The sequence below is a fragment of the Neoarius graeffei genome, chromosome 26 (assembly GCF_027579695.1).
Source record: "Neoarius graeffei isolate fNeoGra1 chromosome 26, fNeoGra1.pri, whole genome shotgun sequence".
In the NCBI taxonomy this organism is placed as follows: Eukaryota; Metazoa; Chordata; class Actinopteri; order Siluriformes; family Ariidae; genus Neoarius; species Neoarius graeffei.
The window spans coordinates 38,851,028-38,870,293 of record NC_083594.1 but is presented as its reverse complement, the minus strand read 5'-3'; the positions used below and the strand labels follow the sequence as shown (position 1 = coordinate 38,870,293).

The 19,266-nt window shown below is 41.4% G+C and overlaps 1 protein-coding gene across 3 annotated transcripts in view; it reads right to left on the bottom strand.

The window, feature by feature from the left end:
* atp2b4 (ATPase plasma membrane Ca2+ transporting 4) overlaps nt 1–18,756 on the bottom strand; it is a 289,912-nt gene extending 271,156 nt beyond the window's left edge. For all 3 annotated transcript variants that reach the window (XM_060910085.1, XM_060910082.1, XM_060910090.1), the window contains exon 1: nt 17,939–18,756. The gene's annotated coding sequence lies outside the window, so the exon portion shown is untranslated. The remainder of the gene's footprint in view (nt 1–17,938) is intronic.
* Nucleotides 18,757–19,266: the final 510 nt, after the last annotated feature.

Below are 19,266 nucleotides of genomic sequence, written 5' to 3'. Positions count from 1 at the left end.
AATTTTTGCAAATCCATGCTATATGTTTTGTAAATCCATTCAGTTGGTAAACAGGAAGTCGATGTGCGACAGACCTGAAAATGGTACACACGGTATACACGGCTGAGAAAAAGGGTGTTTCAGACAGACAGACAGAGGTAAACCAGTATAAACACCCCCCTGGAGAGGGGATATAATAATAATAATAATAATAATAATAATAATAAAAAGCATATTCCTTTTGCGAATTCTGGGTCAGTTTCTATAGAAATGTGGTTTGGAGCTGAGGCAGTGTTTAGGTCGGGCTATTACAGCAAACTACTGCTGATAGTCAAAAGAAAATGTGCGTTCACTCTGAGCGATGATTACAGCCTAATACAAGAGATGGAAAAAGTAGGAGAACGTGGTCTGTTTGTCCCGTGCACAAGCAAGAACGACGAGTGTCAAAGCTTGCTGCGTCAGGAACGCGTGAATAATAATAATGCGGCCCAAGGAGTAGAAGCATCTGTCACAGGCAGGCCTCCGTCATCATCTCTGTGGGCAAAATCCTCCAAACGACCTTTTCATCACACATGGTGAAAATGCACCGTGTGTTACAAAACAAAAAACGTGCAATTTCTGCCTCTATTTAAAAATGCATTTTTGTACATTGAGATAATCTCCAGGTGTAGCCCTCAGCTTGTTGCACTCTCTGGACTCTTTGCAGAGCTTATTAGCATAAGCTCACGCACTGCTTTATTAGATAAAAGACAGGAGAGCGGGTTGAGGATCAAACGAACCCATTAATCATTACACAGTCATTCTTGACTTGGGAACAACTGTTGTCTTCTTCCAAACGTGTTAATAGTCACACTAACAGCAAACTAGAGGCTACAAAAGGACGGAGGTGATGAAACACACGCAACACACCTACTGGAGAGGCAACACGCGCGTGTGGGAAAGCGGCTCTTGAGACTGTGATGTGGAAGACTATGGGACATTAAGTGGAAGGGATGACATTTTTCCCAGAATTTTCTACAAGAAATATGCCGTTTTGGAAACGACAACAAAATGGTCTCGACAACAGGAAAACCAAGAATTTGCATGCAGCTATTACAAGTCAAATTTGCATTTCTTCTTATGCAACATGCATTCGCAAATACACAAAATCTTCAATTCTCAGTTCAGCGCAGTCTCAGAAGTGCATCTGGTTACATTCTGTGTGCGATGCAGAACCATTTATGGATTGTGGGCGCAGCCCAGAGCCGTGTTCTCAGGGCTCAAGCCTCCTAATTCCCAGACTCCATTTACTTTGAGTGGGGAGGGAGCACAAGACAGCACTCTCGCTTAATTAGAGGGAACAGTTGCGACTCGAGTGAACGCAGCTTAATATGTTCGACAACAAATTGTAGTGCTCGGCTTGAGTGGAGTTCGCACTAGGAATGAAAATTTCTTGGTTACGCCTTATACACGCGCCCTGTCCGCGCACACAGGATTATGTCAAGTGTACAGCACTCATGCACATGCATCCTGGAAGAGGCTTTTTGGTTTAACAGAAGCTGCAGACCTAGTTTAATCCATTAGCTGAATATCTCAAACCAAAAAATGTTTAACTGCGGAACTATCAAATATTGAAAGCATGACCAAGGCATTAGTTTTGATATAAACATTACTTTTTAATGAGAATGGGCCCATTAAGTGTAATTAAAGGAAATCGTCCTGAATACCAGAAAATATACAATATTAGTCCATCCACATTCACTGGATATGAGCAATCGTGCGCTCTGATTGGCTACTCTCCTACTAGGCTATCAGCTTATAGACCGCAAGTAGAGAAAAACAAAATGGCGGAGTGTGTTGCTGAACCAACCGAGGACGAAATAAAAACTCTACTCGAAAACAAAACCCCCAAAAATAATATATATAATTTCACAGGCGGCACTGTGGTGTAGTGGTTAGCGCTGTCGCCTCACAGCAAGAAGGCCCGGGTTCGAGCCCCGTGGCCGGCGAGGGCCTTTCTGTGTGGAGTTTGCATGTTCTCCCCGTGTCCGCGTGGGTTTCCTCCGGGTGCTCCGGTTTCCCCCACAGTCCAAAGACATGCAGGTTAGGTTAACTGGTGACTCTAAATTGACCGTAGGTGTGAGTGTGAATGGTTGTCTGTGTCTATTGGGGCTTTTCCACTACCAACGCGGCTGAGTTGGGCTGAGCCGTGCAGTGTTGAGTTGGGCTGAGTCGAGCTGAGCGGGGCTGTTGGAGTTGCATTTCGACTACAACTGCGCGGAACCGTGCTGGCTGGAAGTGGGTGGAAACATTGGGTGGAGTTAGCGAAAGTGGGTGGACGTCACGTGATGTCGTTAGGCAGCACAAACGGTGACATCAGTGACCTTTTAAGCGGTAGTCTCACGACCCAGATAGTAAACAATAAACATGGAGGACATGGAGTCGTTAGTGTTGCTGGTCTTGGTGCTGTGGCTTGTTGTCACCGACAACGCCAACAGATACTGGCAAGAGCGTATAGATGAGGCGAGGCGCATAAGGCTTTGTAATTCTTCTTCTTCCGGGTTTACGGTGTTTACAGATCCCAGCGTGCTCGCGGGGCGTGTGTGGGCATGTGAGGACACTCCTCCTCACCAATCAGTGCACAGGGGAGTGTCTCCTCACGTCCCTACCCCCACTCAGCTCGGTTGGGCTCGCTTCAGCCCCACTCCAAAACCGTGCAAGTTTTGGGTGCTGAGTAAGGCTGAAGTGAGCTCAGTCGTGTTGCTCTGAGGTAGTCGAAACGCGAGCCGTGTTGGGCTGAAGTGAGCTGAAAAAGGGTAGTGGAAAAGGCCCATATGTATCAGCCCTGTGATGACCTGGCGACTTGTCCAGGGTATACCCTGCCTTTCGCCCGTAGTCAGCTGGGATAGGCTCCAGCTTGCCTGCGACCCTGTAGAACAGGATAAAGCAGCTAGAGATAATGAGATGAGATAATTTCACAAATTGCTACAGTCATTTACATTCTGAGCGGAAATTATTTTGTCCGACGTTTCGTATAAAGAGGTTTTAATTTATCAAATTTGCAAAAAAATTAAAATGCTCCGTTTCTCAAACTCCGGTGACTGTTACTATAAAAAAACAAAACAAAAAACAAACAGGTTATTCCACTCAAATCTAGTCACACATGGCTTATAGCCAACTCGGTGGTATGCACCTTGTCAGCTATCAGCTCATGTACGACTCGATTTCGTGGAATAACTGTTAAATAATTTCTTTGGTGATTCTGGTGCCAGTTTATCAGTTGATGTATTTTTACTATTCCTGTGAGAAAAGTTAGCAATTACAATGGAGTTTAATTTGCGCCAAGTTTTTTTTAACGCATCCCTTAGGTCTCCCTTTAATCTCAAACAAAAGGGATTATGGTTGTTTTGGTAGTGATCTAGGAGACTACAGGCATGACGGTGTTGTTGGCGTTATTAGCATGAACACTGACGCTTTGGAACCTTATTTTGGGTGGCTTTGTGGGTAACATGGGAAACCGAATGGCAAAGTGAAAAGAGGCCAACATGTACATGAAAGGCATCTGAATTAAACACTCAGAACTTTTTTTTTTTTTTAAATCTATTGCAGATTGTAGTTCACACGTTGATGATTTTCCCTTTAATGACACGCTTCATTAATCTCATTCCATTCCTAGAAACTAATGATGTGAAATAATGGGAGCCATATCAGAAGATTGCTAGAAATCACCACTTTTACATTAGGTTTGGCTGATATTTATGGCAATGCTGATGATGTAGTAGTCAAACCATGTTTCATAGTCCTTTTCTTTTATAAACAAACATCATCCAAATTTAAATTCAAATCATAAACAGACTCAAGCACTGACATTAATCAAAACTTTAGATTTCCATAACACCACATGAAAAACAATGCTTCAGAAAACCAAGGAGGCCATGTGAATACTGAAATCTGATATTTACATCTGTTTACAGTATGACAAGAATATATGGTTGCTTTTTTCCTCAATAATGTAGGAGGTAATCCTTGCCATATAGTTCACATTATATGAATACACCTACCATCAACCTGACATATTCAAAGTGATGCTGAGGTGTTTAAAAAAAAAAAAAAAAACAACCACCACCACCCAGAAACACTCTTCTGTTAGTCATACTACCACACCCTCAATAATCACTACCATGTGCCTGTGGCTGATGTGCTGAGAATAATCAATACAAGCACATCACAAATTCAAGCCCCAAGCTCCCTAACCAGTTACCTGTCAACAGCCCCCTGAGAACAAAGAACAAAGTCACGACACTCAGAAAAACCACATGAAAACGTGAGAAATTTACAAATGATTTAAAAACTGCGTGCAATGGATATGGAATGATATATCGTGCGACGACAAATCACAATATAAATTTATGACGATTTGAATTTATGATGCAGCCTGAATAATCTTAGTTTTTCCTAGCTGTAACTGCATTATTTAAACAGACAGTAATAACATACGATAGCGGGAATATATGCAACTTCACATTATGTGGAAGTAACACAGCTCTAATGCTCTAAAACACACACAAAAAACAGATCTAAATGGGAAACAGATGTGGTGCCAATTGACTGTACAAAACAGATTTAACAAGAAAGCGGAACTCTGTTTTTACAGACTGACGAACGCGAAAGAAAAGAAGCAAATAGAGGTAGTGCAAATTCTCGTAAATGTTTTAAGAAAAATCCTATTTGTTATTAACTTTTTCATTTTTAATAAAAGGAATATTTGAATTAACATGCTATTATATTTGACTCCAACCTTTACAAATGTGAGTAAATAATTACTGTTGGTTATTAAGAAAATGAAATTTTTTTAAGGTAGACTACCTTTCAGATTTTTCAAGTGTAGGTCATAAAAAGAATTTTCCCCGACACACAATTATTTTTGTTTAGTGGACCGAAAGCTACTGAATTCGAATCACAGACATCCGATTTTATTAGGGTTTTTTTTTTAATAGAACAATTAATCAATTTAGGGACACTATTTTTGCCTGCTTCGCCATGACCCAATTCAAGATACTCCGTCATGCATCACATGTTGGGCTTTCCCCGTTCGCGCAAGGCATTGTGGGACACAAATTTAAAACAGGAGAGAAAAATGGACGACGTGAGTGTGCAAATGAAACGTGAAAGACTGACTACAGTAACAGGAAGCGAGAAGAAAAGACAGGACCAAACTAATAAATATCGGTGGTCAGAGAGCACTTTGGTGTGATCAGCTGTTCGTTTAGCGACAGAATGATGTAACTGTCAGTGTACGGTCAAAGGTAAACCTGCGCATGCGCACACGGACTTCCTCTGTCTGCTTGACTGCACGAAGCGAGTGACTTCATGCACATTATTTGCTAGGAAATCCCCTCAAATTAAAGAACTTCCCAGCCACAGAATGGCCTGATATTTTGTGAGATATTACAGAACATATCACAATGACCAAATTTCAGCTAGAACTAAATTTCACTGATTTTAAGAAATCGAAAGGCCGTCTCGCTTTAATTTAACAAAAGGAATATGCAAGTTGATAAAGAATAGAAAAATAAACATTGCATTTTTCTGGTAATAAAATTTTCTTCATCTAATTTTTTTTTTCAAAATGATCATGGAAGAGGTGGCACGGTGGTGTAGTGGTTAGCGCTGTCACCTCGCATCAAGAAGGTCCGGGTTCAAGCCCCGTGGCCGGCGAGGGCCTTTCTGTGTGGAGTTTGCATGTTGTCCGCGTGGGTTTCCTCCGGGTGCTCCGGTTTCCCCCACAGTCCAAAGACATGCAGGTTAGGTTAACTGGTGACTCTAAATTGACCGTAGGTGTGAATGTGAGTGTGAATGTGAGTGTGAATGGTTGTCTGTGTCTATATGTCAGCCCTGTGATGACCTGGCGACTTGTCCAGGGTGTACCCCGCCTTTCGCCCGTAGTCAGCTGGGATAGGCTCCAGCTTGCCTGCAACCCTGTAGGACAGGATAAAGCGGCTAGAGATCATGAGATGAGATAAGATGAATCTGGTGAATCATTTCATGCAGGCTATGCAATAATTTTCAGTTCTAGCTCTCTCCATTAGCCTTAAGACTGCACACATGCTGAATATTTCTTGTCTTATCAGACTGCTGTTAGCCAGCTAGCATGCCCTCATTTACTCACCTTAATTTAGACTACTTACTTCCGAGTCTCTTTCTTTCCCTCAAAGACCTCATCAGCAAATCCAACCGACAGCATGCTAACTAGCTAGCAGCAGCCTGGACCCTTAATATTCAGAATGTGCCTGGTGTAAATCTTATGCTGGAAACCACATGAGTAAAACTGAATATGCACAGTTTGCCACTATCAGTCACTGGGAACGTGACGTTTGCTAACTAGTTAGCATGCTCTTATTTACTTACTCGCAAGCGCTCTCCTATTTACTCAACGTTCTCATATGTAAATCTAAGTGCAAGCATGCTCACTAGATAGCAGCAGTCTGAAGCTGTAACAAAGGAACCAATTTTGTCACCTCAAGTTCAAGCTTGATAGCAGATGGCTAAAATTAAACGTGTAGTTTGTTAATAATCAGGCACTGACACTTTTCGAAAGTGGAATAAAACCTCTTTTCTGCTGTAATCCTAAATTAATCCAAGTAATGTAGCTAGGTAATGTACTTGAAAACCAACTAGCTAACATTATAAAGAACTACCTTTTTGTGTCCACTACTTAAAACTAGTCGGCCTTTCGATTTCATAAAATCTGTGAAATTTAGTTCCCTCTGAAATTTGGTCATTGTGATATGCTTATTTCTGTAATATCTTTAAAAAAAAAAAAAAAAAAAAAAAAAAAAAAAAACAGGCCATTCTGTGGCTGGGAAGTTATTTCATTTGAGGGGATTCCTTCGCAAATACCGTGCATGAAAATCACTTGTTTCATGCAGTCAAACAGACAGAGGAAGTCCATGTGCGCATGCGCAGATTTACCACCTTTTTCTTCATCTTTTGGGTTTTACGGCAGCTGCCATCCAATGTCGCATTACTGCCATCTACAATACCACCGAGTTACATCGTTCTATCGCTAAACGAACAGCTGATCACACCGAGGTGCTCGCTGACCGCTGATATTTATTAGTTTGGTCCTGCGTTTCCTTTCCTGAGCAACATAATGTCTTTTCTTCTCGCTTTCCGTTACTGTAGTTGGTCGTTCACGTTTCATTCGCATCCTCCATTTTTCCTCTCCTGTTTCAAATTTGTATCCCACAATGCCTTGTGCAAATGGGGAAGCCCACCACATGATGCATGACATAGTATCTTGTATTGGGTCATGGTGAAGCAGGGAAAAAAAAAAAAAAACAGCGGAGAATTTAGGGCCACAGGGCCCTAAATTCGATTTCAGCAGCTTTCGGTCCACTAAACAAAAATAACCAAGTGTCAGGGAAAATTCTTTTTATGACCTACACTTGAAAAATCTGAAAGGCGGTATAGCTTTAAAGGAACAGTCCACCGTATTTCCATAATGAAATATGCTCTTACCTGAATTGAGACGAGCTGCTCCGTACCTATCCGAGCTTTGCACGACCTCCCAGTTAGTCAGACGCAGTCCGACGCGCTGTCACTCCTGTTAGCAGTGTAGCTAGGCTCAGTATGGCCAACGGTATTTTTGGGGGCTGTAGTTAGATGTGACCAAACTCTTCCGCGTTTTTCCTGTTTACATAGGTTTATATGACCAGTGATATGAAAAAAGTTCATTTAAAAAAATTGAAACGTAGCGATTTTCTATGCTATGGAAAGTCCGCACTATAATGACAGGCGTACTAACACCTTCTGCGCGCTTCGGCAGCGCATTGATATCTGAGCTCCGTATCAATGCGCTGCCGAAGCGCGCAGAAGGTGTTAGTACGCCTGCCATTATAGTGCGGACTTTCCATAGTAGGGATCGACCGATGTGTTTTTTTCAGGGCCGATACCGATTATTATGGAATTGGGATGCCGATAACCGATATGTGCAACCGATAAATGTAAACATTATAATTCACATGAAATTAAACATAGCACACACTGACACAGACCTTCATATCCATGAAATGTATGTTTAATTGTAAAATTGAACATGAAATTTTGTGCAGGGAGATGCCGGCAGCATTTGTACAATAAAGTCAAACATTAGTTAGAATAAAATGAGAAATAAAATAATAATAAAATAAATATTCACCAATAAAAAAATAAAATCACTCCCTACTATATTACAGCTCACCATTTTCAGTGGAAAATAAATGAAAATACACTCTGGATTCTTTTACACTAAGAACTAAGTAAGACTTACCAACTTCAAGTAGTTTTTAAATAATAAACCAAGTGTAGGGAGCTGCCTGCAGCATTTTTTAAAAGGTAAAAGCAAACATACAGTAAAGTCGGCTATCACTCCCTATTAGGAGCGGCTGCTCCTTTAAGAGTATATCGCTTTCCGAATCACAAGCGCTAGCGAGGAGAATCACTTGCGCAAGAATTATAAATATTAGTCACACCTGGCGTGTTTAAATGTTCAAGCAGCGCTTTATAAAGTTGCCTTGAGCGCCTCTCTGTATGGCTGTCATTCTACTGTTCGAGTAGAATTACTGACACATTCACAACGTTTCCAGACGGGGATTTAAAAATGACTGCAGCCTACATTATGCTGTTTCAGCGAGACTAGTTGGTTGTAGGCTAATTCAAGTGCTTCCTTCCGTAAGCTAAGTTTGCCTGGCTACACAGATGCAAATGGACAATTTTACCGAGTAGTAGATGAAGAATGTAAACATATAATGATGTTGCGCTTTTGCAACTTGCGTGTTTGTGACTTATTGCGGCAAAAGCAGCGTGTCCTTACCTTGATACGGGCGCCTTGAAACAGTTCAGAGTGTTTAGCTGCGTGTGTCGATTGGCTATATCTCTTGTGCCAAACAAATCAGATGTTGTGGTGGGCGGGACCGTGTTCTTGAACTCAGAGAGGCGAGTGCAGGAAAGGACGTGCAATGACAGTCGCGTTAGGAACGAAATGGCTGCAAAAAGGCATGTTATCGGCATATCGGTGGAAATTATGGCCGATACCGATAACCCTAAAAATGCAGAATATCGGCCCGATATATCGGCCAGGCCGATTATCGGTCGACCCCTATTCCATAGCATAGAAAATCGCTACGTTTCAATTTTTTTAACTGAACTTGTTTCATATCACTGGTCATATAAACCTATGTAAACAGGAAAAACGCGGAAGAGTTTGGTCACATCTAACTACAGCCCCAAAAAATACCATTGGCCATACTGAGCCTAGCTACATTGCTAACAGGAGTGACAGCGCGTCGGACTGCGTCTGACTAACTGGGAGGTCGCGCAAAGCTCGGATAGGTACGGAGCAGCTCGTCTCAATTCAGGCAAGAGCATATTTCATTATGGAAATACGGTGGACTGTTCCTTTAAACTGGAGATGCACAAACAGAGCTTACTGCTGATACGAAGTAGGTTATTCATTTTAGTATTAGTGACTCACTCTCAGGAAAAACATACAGTACCGGTTAAGTGTTTGGACATGCCTACTAATTCAATGTTTTTTCTTTATTTTTATTTAATTAAAAGACACTTCGTGACTAAAAGTAGTGATGGATATCATTTCTCTTTAATTAGTCGAGTGGTTCTTGACATAATATGGATTAGGCCATCCTTAAAAAAAAAAAAAAAAAATCCGTTTCCTGTCCACCGGGTGAGCAAATGCTGTGTTTGCTTTTTCTTTCCGTACTTTTTTATTACAAAAAGCAGACATTTAATAAAATGACCGTTTAATCAACTGAAACTTGTACAAAAACTTTAAGTTAGCATTTTAAATGCTGACTGCAACATTTGCAAAACTTTTACAAAAGGTACTTAAAATGTCCAACACTGACTTTTTGTAGTTCTAAATCGAGCGTTAGGCCTAGTTCGGATGAAATTACACTATTAAAATGATCACTGAATAATTTGTTTTTCTGAATCTTTACTATTTTGTTGTTCGCTAGAATACCATTTTGCGGTTTCACACTTAAGCAAAACTGAAAACTCCGGATCTCCTTCCTTCATGGTGGCTGCCATTTTTTTGTGCCGCACGGCGCATGTGCAGAGCTGATTCAGTTCAGAGTGCGCGCGCACTCGGCGGAGGCAGTAGTGTGTCGGAGGGAACAGAAGCAGAGATGACGCTTATTTTGTCTCCGGTAAACCAGTCTTCTCTTGTTCAATTACGTGCTGGCATCAAAAGACACCGCTGGTTGTAAATAAAACCAAACTGAGTGGTTGGAGTGTATTTTCATACACAAATGGAGAAATGTTCGCTGAGTGTTTGTGTAGCCACCACTGCAGACCGTTGTCGTTGTTAATTCATAGCATGCTCAGTTGCGTGAATGTGTCATGCACTGAAAATAAGAGATTTACAAGCCAGGAATGCCTCATGATGCAATACGCAAGAAAAGAAAGAAGATTTACTGCCATTTTACTTTGTATTTGAGTAAAGTGAATAAATAAATGGACTGTGGAAAATACATTTAATCCTGGGAACTGCATGCACAGGAGTTTATTTTGTGTTTACTCCCCCCCCGGCTGGCTACTTATTTGTCATGGCTGGCTAGTATGAGCCTTAGTGGAAAGCCCTGGGAATGCGTAATGTCAAGTTCGATTTTAGATTTATGAACCCGAAAAAAAATGTCGAAAACCCGGCATTTTAAAAAAAAAAAATTTCAACCGCACAAACGGCACTCACCCGGCCGGTGGACCGGAAACAGAACATTTTTTAATAATGGCCTTACTACAGTTGTGGAACAGGGCTATTTACTGTATTTGTATTATTTCCTATTTAGTGTTTGATCTCAAATGCATTAAGGAGGCAGGATCCACTGATTAACTTTTGATGAGGCACACCTATTAATTGAAAAGCATTCCACGTGACTACCTCATGAAGCTGATTAAGATAATGCCAATAGTGTGCAAAGCGTCAAGGGAAACGCTGGCTACGCTGAAGAATCTAAAATATAAAACATGTTTTTGTTTACCATATAATCCCAGATATGTTCCATATGTTATTGAGGTCTTCAGTATTGTTCTACAATGTAGAAAATAGTCAAAAGACAGAAAAACCTATGAATGAGTCCAAACTTTTGACTGGTACTGTATATACTGGGGTTTGTTTATTTGTGGTGTCTTAGTTACATGCCCCAGTTAACTGAATAATCAAATTGGCAGTTGATTCATTAAATTAACAATAACTGCAGCCCTAAAGAGTAGGTTGACACTCTGGTTCCTTCCATTAATCACTCAGATGACTGGGCATGCATGGAGTGATTTTGCTGCAACAGCAATTTTTTTTTTTCCATAGGAAGTCAGATACGCATGCCTGCACATGCAATGAGTGCCATGAAAGTTCCCAATTATTCTGCTTTGAAAACAGAAAAGATCCCATTTTAGCAACACATGTCTACAATGACGCACGTGTGTTTCATGATGTAAAATTCCATTTTGTAATGGAAGGTTTGAGTGGGTCGTCGCATCCCTGTACCACAGAATTTCCTTAACCCGAAAAAAGGAACATCTGCACATTTTTGCATCTGTATAACAATTTTTGCTTTAATCAATTTATGACGAATAGCCATTAAAAGCAAAAAGGAACTAAAACTAGCTTATAACATCTCTGCATTAGAAAAATCACTGGCTAGGTGATGCATTGGACTGAATTCAGTTAATTTGCTACTTGTGAGCTAATCAAAAGGAAAGATTTTTATGGCCCTCAATCATTACAATTAATACCTGGAACAAGCAAAAACACAAAATATCATGTAATGTCCGCTCATACAACCATAACAGAAATTACGTACAATTTATCAACAAACCCGGCTGCAATAAAGAACAAACATGCAAATAAAAGCAGGATCTCGCACAAGAGGACTCTGTTGTAATGATAACAATCAGGGAATTCATTTTCGTACAAACCACACAACTCATGCCATTTACTGGAGATTTGTTTCAAGATGAAACGCGAACGTAACGTGACCCACGGCCTGAATGCTCTCAGCCGGATGCTCACAAACCAGACAAGCCTACTCACAGAAATCTGGACATGCATTAATTGAACATATTTCCCCACTGAAAGCTTATGAGATTGTGAGAAAACATTTGCAGTTTGAAAGAGAAATCTTCAAAACCTCTATTCCATAATCCAAAAATATATATTATATATACGGGCCACTTTTTTCCATGGAATAAAAACGTATTTTATTCCCTTCTAGTGGGTTTACTGATGGCATGCATTATCATCATCATATCACTTATCCTCCATGTTTTATGCCACGCTCCCCAATGGAGAACGAGCATGCAATATTGTTATAAATATTGCATGTTGCCAAGACAACATGACACCACACTTCGGAACTCATCCAATATGACATTTTTCTGCTGCGTATGCGCACAATCATTTCTTTGTCGGCCAGGAAAGAGAGAAGATCCAGTGCTAGGTTTAAACACTAAAACTGAAAATTGAAACTAAAGATGCGCCAAGCACCCAAAAGGCTACCAAAACTTCATTATATGCTCTTCATGCATATGTACAAGAGGAAAAAAAAAAAAAATACCAATGGACATCGAAAAACTGGAAAAGAGACATCAGAGATGTAAAACTTCCATGCTAGCAAGTGACTGACAATTTGTACACAAACATGGCCACGAGGTTTGCTTCGTTAAAAGAGGAAGATTTAAAGAGAATTTTGAAAGAGAAAGATGCGCTGAACACCCGAAAGACAACCAAAACTTCACTGGATATTCTTCACGCATATTTACAAGAGAAAAACATACCAACAGACATTGAAAAACTGGAAAAGAGAGCAATAGGGGAAATGTTGTCAAAGTTCTACTTGGAGGTGAGGAAAAGTGACGGAGACTTTTACAAGAGGACTTCACTCGTGGACTTCACTCAGCAAAGCCATTTTGTTTTCAACTGCAGTGTAACAATTAACTACTACCAAAAGTAACTGAACTTGAACAGTCAACCTGGATATAGCTTGTATGTAAGTTGGGTTGTTCAGGCTTTTTGGACCTGTACCATTTTTATTGTTCGAACTTTGACTTTGTACATTGGATTGACAGAACATAGAATTACATTCGATCAGAATCAGCGTTCAATATTGGCAAGTTACCTCCGTTCTTAACTTTTTGTAAAATCTATAACTGTTCCATTGAATGTATTATTATAATAATAATAATAATAATATTGGCTGGCTTTTTCGTGGTATATCAGATATATTCCATTCAGCTAGCATAATATCGAACTCATCTTCGACTCGTTCAATACCATGCTAGCTGAACGGAATATATCTGATATACCACGAAAAAAGCCAGCCAATATTATTTAAATATACTCCATTATATTATAATATAACCGATACGGACACCCTCTTAGGAATTAAGCCGACTCTCTGGAAGCTTCTGTTGCCATGTCGTGTGAAACATTCATATCAGATCAGTTTACCTGTCATTTAAAGCTAGTCATTTTTTTAACTGCTTCAAACCAAATATCTGTTTCTCTGTGATCTGCTTTCATATCCCTATTTAGAATATTATGAAGGCATTTCTCAAAATGTTGATCTTTTTATTGATGTTTGATTTTATAACAGTCTACGGTATTATGGTGCATTCAAGTCCCTATAAAACGGCGTGAGAACCGTGATATGATCCTGTCTGTTTACAGATTTCTTTTTGAAAGAGGAAATCAGAGCAATGTCTTGAAGTGCTTGACCGATTTTCACACAAGCGAACAGTGTTTGGGATGCTTCAAACACTGCCTGCTGAATTGAAATAAACTTGACAGTCACTTGCTGAACTAGCTAAATATGGAAAACAGCGAAAAGTTTAACAAGAGCCTTTTTCAGCTGTGGAGGATTTCATACCATTGCCTTCAACCAAGCCTGTTGAATTTAACAAGCACGATATCTGAGATGGCGACGAGATGCCGGGTGTTTTGGAGTTATGCCGTAAATAACGACCACGCCAAGGTCAACCATCAGTGTGGATAATCACCAGGAGGCAATGGTAGTTTGCGAATTCTAAATATTACACTACATGGTAAAATGACAGTAACTGCGCCTACTGATGGAGAAGCCTTGCTGGTTGGTCTACAAAGACAGACTCATGTTCACCATCAGTCTGACCGAGCACTAAAGAGCGCTAGTCATTTAAGTCTCGCCCCACCCCCCAAAAAATATCATAACCTCCTAATTTCACACAGTCCACCGTCTTTCCCTAACCATTTATTCTCCGCCAATAAATAGTCGGAAATGTGAATAATCTGAGAAGAGACACAGCTTTAAAAAAAAAAAAACTGCACACACCATTGAACCATAACTGCTCCTATATTAAAGCAGGGAAAAGGACATATACGCTATAGGGCCAAAAGTATGTGGACCACTGACTATTTACCATCCTATTCAAAAACAATTAATGTTGACTTGTTCCCCTTTTACTGCTACAAGAGCCTCCACACGTCTGTGTAGGTGTTCCACTACAGTTTAGACTGTGGCTGTGGGAACATGTGCTCATTCAGCCACAAGATCACAAGAGGTTGAGCACTGATGCCTGGTCCACAGCCATCATTCCAGTTCATCCCACAGGTGTTCAGTGGGCTTCAGGTCAAGGCGAAAAAGAGAGGTCAAAATGAGTTCAGACCACGACAGATCTTTGACACCAACCTTGGCAAACCATGTCTTCATGGATCCCACTTTGTGCAATTGTCATATACTGCAACATGTCTGGACCCCTTCGTTCTAGTGAAGGGGATTTGTAATGCTACAACATACACAGACTTTCTAGTCAATTGTGTGCTTCCAACTTTGTGGCAACAATTTGGGGAAGACCCCCATTTGGGTCTGATGGTCAGGTATCCCAAAAATTTTGGCCGTAATCCATATTCTTAAGAGTATTTCATTGAACGATCTTAAAACTAGTACAGCAATGACTCCATGAGGAACAATTCAAATGAGAACGTCGCCAAAACTATATTTGGTATATTTTTCTGGATACAGCCCTGTGCAAAAGTCTTAGGCGCCCCATTTTTCCCCAGTATAAACTTTGCAATAGATTTCTTTTTTTATTTTATGACTTAATCACCACATCATTACAGAAACATGTTAGATTTTCAGACATTAGATTTCCAGCTGTTACAGAAAAAAAAATGTTTGTATGTCAGGAAAGAAAGCAGCATATTAAAAGGGAACTGAAGGCAATTTTTTAATTATCAAAATTCTATTTCTCATTTTATTAAATACAGGAATGCATTTTTGATAGCTATTTTGTCACTGCTATAGCAAGTTAGGAGTCTCTGAACGTAATACATCAGTCCATGCGTCAAAGCAATGGCTGTAAATGAGATTCGTTGAGACCTGTGCGAGACATCGTAGGACGGAAGTAAAATGTACAGCGGAAATCAAAATGACCAACATCTGCCAACGTTGTCATAAGACATGCGCGCCTGCTTTCGATTGTTGATGTAATCAAGCTGGAAGTTTTGTTTGTTTTGATAGCAAATCGGGAAAGTTTGAAAGTACGCGGCAGTGATCGTCATTTAAACTCGTTTTTGTGCAATATTTTGCTTGGAAAATAGTTTTCAAAATGGCGGCACCGACACCTGGCTGACACTTCACATTTCGAAGTCTCGCACAAGTCTTGTGAAGATCGCGCGAATAAGTGACGCCTGCCGTGGACCAAATGAACTAAATTCAACACGGCTAAAAACCGAATAGGCCGCTAAGTATAATATTTAATTGCAATTAGTTGCTAATACGAGTCACGATATAAAATTACTAAAACCGAAACCATAATTGAATAACACGTTAATTAAGAAATAAAGCAAGTTTAAAAATGACTTCAGTTCGCCTTTAAGACAGCCATCCATTATCCGTAACCGCTCCTCCTATGCAGGGTCACGCACAGGCTCCAGCTTGCCCATCTCAGCTGACGATGGGCGAGAGGCGGGGTACACCCTGGACAAGTCGCCAGGTCATCGCAGGGCTGACACATATGCCCCTTTTCCACCAAAGCAGTTCCAGGGCTGGTTCGGGACCAGTGCTTAGTTTGGAACCGGGTTTTCTGTTTCCACTGACAAAGAACTGGCTCTGGGCCAGAAAAACCGGTTCCAGGCTAGCACCAACTCTCTGCTGGGCCAGAGGAAAGAACCGCTTACGTCAGCGGGGGGGCGGAGTTGTTAAGACCAACAACAATAACAAGACCACGAAAGATCACCATTTTTAAGCGACGAGAAGCAGCAGCTGTACAAACGCGAAGTCATCCATTATTATTATTATTATTGTTGCTGCTGCTGCTTCTTCCGTGTTGTTTTTCCTTTGATATTCGCACCAAGGTTTAAGTAAACGTAGCGCCGTAACTGACATATACAGCGACGTAACTGACGTATACAGCGACGTAACTGACGTAGCTCCGCTTAGCACCGCGAGCTATGGAAAAGCAAACTGGTTCTCAGCTGGCTCGCAAGTTGAACGAGTTGTGAATCAGCACCAGCCCCGAACCAGCCCTGGAACGGATTTGGTGGAAAAGGGGTAATAGAGAAACAACCATTCACACTCACGGTCAACATAGAGCCACCAATTAACCTAACCTGCATGTCTCTGAACTGTGGGGAAACCCCATGCAGAACACGAACCCTGAACCTTATCGCTCTGAGGCGATAGCGCTAACCACTACACCACCCATATCAAGAGATCACGTTTCAGGGAGGGTCAACCTTAATGAAGGTTGCTGCAAAAACAAGGAGTGACAAAATCTCCAGAAGAACTGCGTCTGGTTCGGTACGATACTCAATAAAACTTGCAGCTCCTGTGCTTCTGCGAAAGCCACCAAATATTGATTGTGTTTTATTTATGACTGCCCTTTCGATATTTTTTGAAGGTTTCTCTGCAGAGACAAAAGGTCTTCAATTCTGAGCCACTTCAAAATAGGACAAACGATCAAAGATGTGTAGGGAGTTTATACTCCAAACTGGGATCCTCATCCTGGTGAGATTCCCAAAGCATTAAGACTTCATGCACAAGTGCACTGCGTCGGGTGTGGAGTAATAAAGCTTGGGCACGCTGCGGAGTGCACCATGTGTCGGGTAAGGAGGCGCCTGCTTGGGTTTCAGTCTACTGTAGGACCCTTCCATCCTGAAGAAGAAGAAAACCGCAGGGTTTCCCCTTCAGCCGACTTGCGCCATGACGTCACACGGCTCCAGCGCAGCCGACTGCTCACCACTGATGAATTAGGTGAGCCTTTTAGCCCTGAAGAGAAAGGAAAAAAATAAAAAAAAAAAAAACCCTCCCGCTCGTCCCTGCGTTTTACACCCGGCCTTCTGAGTCGCCTGGTTAATTAAAGCCATCGGTCGCTAATTACAGTAATTTCGCGTGCACGCGCACTCGCGGGGATTACAGGCTACTCTCCGCAGAACACTTCAAGTCGCGTGCACCGTTTTTGCAGTCGGCATGACGCCGCAGCGAAGTGTGCGCGTGAAATAACAACCCAGTGCTTTTTAATGCATTACAGGGAGGAAAATTAATTAATTAATTAATTAATTAATTAATTAAAACGCCGTGTGAGATTATTTAAATAAGGTCTGAGAGGTTATGGAAGCTTCATAGCTGGGCTACTTCCGCATCCAATCTGTCTTCTGGAGAAGACCAGAACAAACCGTTAAAACAACAAAACAAAAACACCTTCCGAGCTCAACAAACAAACACGGATAAGGCTGCTGACTTGAAACATAAAAACAACGTGGCCGGAATGTTTGAAAACAGTTTCGTTCGAAGGAATAAATAAGATAGATAAATAAATAAACAAACAAACCTTCTTAGACAGCGCATGAGATGCAGCAACGCACGCGCGCACACTCACACCTGTAGACCAACAAAGACACGGAAAAAAAAAAACCACACACAAAGAAACCGAAATGTAGCCAACTGACCTTTTAGAGCCGATGTGTCTGTTTTGTTGCTGGTGGGGGAAACGCAGAATAAAGCCGACACTCCCAGGAATGACCTTCCTCCTCCACCTCCGGTTCTTTTCAGTGCATGAAAGTGGCTCGGACTTTTATAAAATCCCGTCAAAAATCGCAGTCTTTTCCTCCCCCTCGAGTGTGCACGAGAGGCGTAATGTAATGTAATGAAGTGTAATGTAATGTGCTCCCTCTATCCTCACAGTGGTGGAACGAGGAAAACACGAGCAGTCGTCTTTCCTCTAAAAGCACCTCTTGTAAGAAGTAAACGTATAAAAAACAAACAAACAAACAAACAAAAAACAAACCGAGTGTTAGTGTAGCTATGTAATGTTCCGAGGCGCGAGCGACACGCGCTTTCAATGCAGTAACTCAGCGCGTGCGCTGCAAACTAAACTTCAGCCCTTACACCGGTCAATAAACTGGGCGTTTACAAGCACAAAGCTCGCGCCACTACTACTCACGAATTAAAAAAAAATCAAAATAATAATAATAAATAATGAAATAAAACCGGAAACGTCCTACACACACCCACACACGAGAAGAGCGCGATAAAGTCGAAAGCTACAACAGACGCTGCTTCTTCGATAATCCAGCAGCTGAAAGGGAGAAAAAAAAGAGGAAATGTAGTCTACTGTAAGCAGTAGAGAGCAGGCGAAAGCTCAACAGTTTTGCCTGGCAAATAATTCGCTTTGCCTTGTGTAGCGCCTTCGTCTTTTACCTCCCTCGACCAAAAGGGACAGAAAGTCTGGAAAAGAAAGGCGGTTTTCCTTTTTTTTTCCCTAGTGTTAAACTGAAAGCTGTGTGAATGACAGTACTGGGATCCGAGAGAGAGAGAGGGAGGGACTAGTTTTGGGAATCCGGCCCTGCTTATTAAACCCAACTGATTCCGGATCAGAGTAGTATGCAGATGAAACGGCTGTTAATGCGCGCCAAAACCGATCTGGAGTCAGTTTTTAAGGTGGCGGAGATTCGAGTTAGGAAAGCAACAGGCAAGTCGAACCAAAAAAGGAACCCAGAAAGTGGCACAAATATAAACACATTCGTGTTTACGCCACGTTAAACAAAGGAGAATTACAGAGGCGGTTTTAGTTTGTAATAGACTTTAGAGCGCGTTAGAAAAATGCACTGGGGTGGCACGGTGGTGGAGTGGCTAGTGCTGTCGCCTCACAGCAAGAAGGTCCGGGTTCGTGTCCGCGTGGGTTTCCTCCGGGTGCTCCGGTTTCCTCCAAAGACATGCAGGTTAAGGCCAATTTATGCTGACAACCCAGTCCTCGCAGATAGCGTCGCAGACAGTG